Below are 834 nucleotides of genomic sequence, written 5' to 3' on the forward strand. Positions count from 1 at the left end.
TGCTTCTGCCTGGTTTTGAACCAGGGACCTTTTGCGTGTTAGGCAAATGTGATAACCACTACACTACAGAAGCTCTACTTTTTTATACCTTGCCCTCCCCTAAATTGCATCCTCAAGCCACGGCTTGCCCTGCCACATGTGGATGGGGGAACTTATAGAAATTGAGGGAAGTATTTTACTGGCTCAGCTGCTCGAGGAGAGGGAAGCAGCTGCACTCACAACTGGGACTTTCAATATCAGCTCTTCCAGAATTGAGGTACTGACCGGTTATGCAAATGGGACATGGAATATTTAAGTCTGCACCTCATTTGCATTTCCTATCGGCCACATTTCCACGCCACTTCCGAAAGGGCTGGGCACTGTAGCCACAGCCTTGCTGCGTAGCTGCTCCACAGGACTTTTTGAAAGAGCTGTGGCTTTTTTGAAATAAAACTCTCTAGTGCAGACATAGCCATGGGGAAAAAGTAGTAAAGCAGAGCCAGGCTGCAGCCAAAACAATTGCAACAGCTTATAACAAAGAAACGTGTGTGTTCATAACAGAACACAACAATTCTTTTAACAACTACAGAACAAACAAATGTTCAAACACCAGTTTTACTCTGAATTTGTGTTATTCACTTACACAAGGACAAGGGTTTGAGTGCTCTGCCACTTGAACTAACACCTCTACCTAGGAGCAACTCTTAACCCACTCACCTTGTTCCTGAACCCCTCATGGGCCTTTCTCTGCCCTCTGAATCATTTCTGAAAGGGCCACTTCCAAGGCATTTTTCAGGTGGGCTGGCTAGCTTAGCTGTTTGGCTTCTTGTTGTAATAACAACAAGTTGGTGGGTT

At 45.3% G+C, this 834-nt stretch overlaps 1 non-coding gene across 1 annotated transcript; it reads right to left on the reverse strand.

Moving 5' to 3' along the window:
• Positions 1-73, reverse strand: TRNAV-AAC (transfer RNA valine (anticodon AAC)). The gene has a single exon. It is a non-coding gene; the product is annotated as a tRNA-Val (tRNA).
• Between the last annotated feature and the right edge of the window lie 761 nt (positions 74-834).

The sequence above is a fragment of the Carettochelys insculpta genome, chromosome 33, assembly GCF_033958435.1.
Source record: "Carettochelys insculpta isolate YL-2023 chromosome 33, ASM3395843v1, whole genome shotgun sequence".
Classification (NCBI taxonomy): Eukaryota; Metazoa; Chordata; order Testudines; family Carettochelyidae; genus Carettochelys; species Carettochelys insculpta.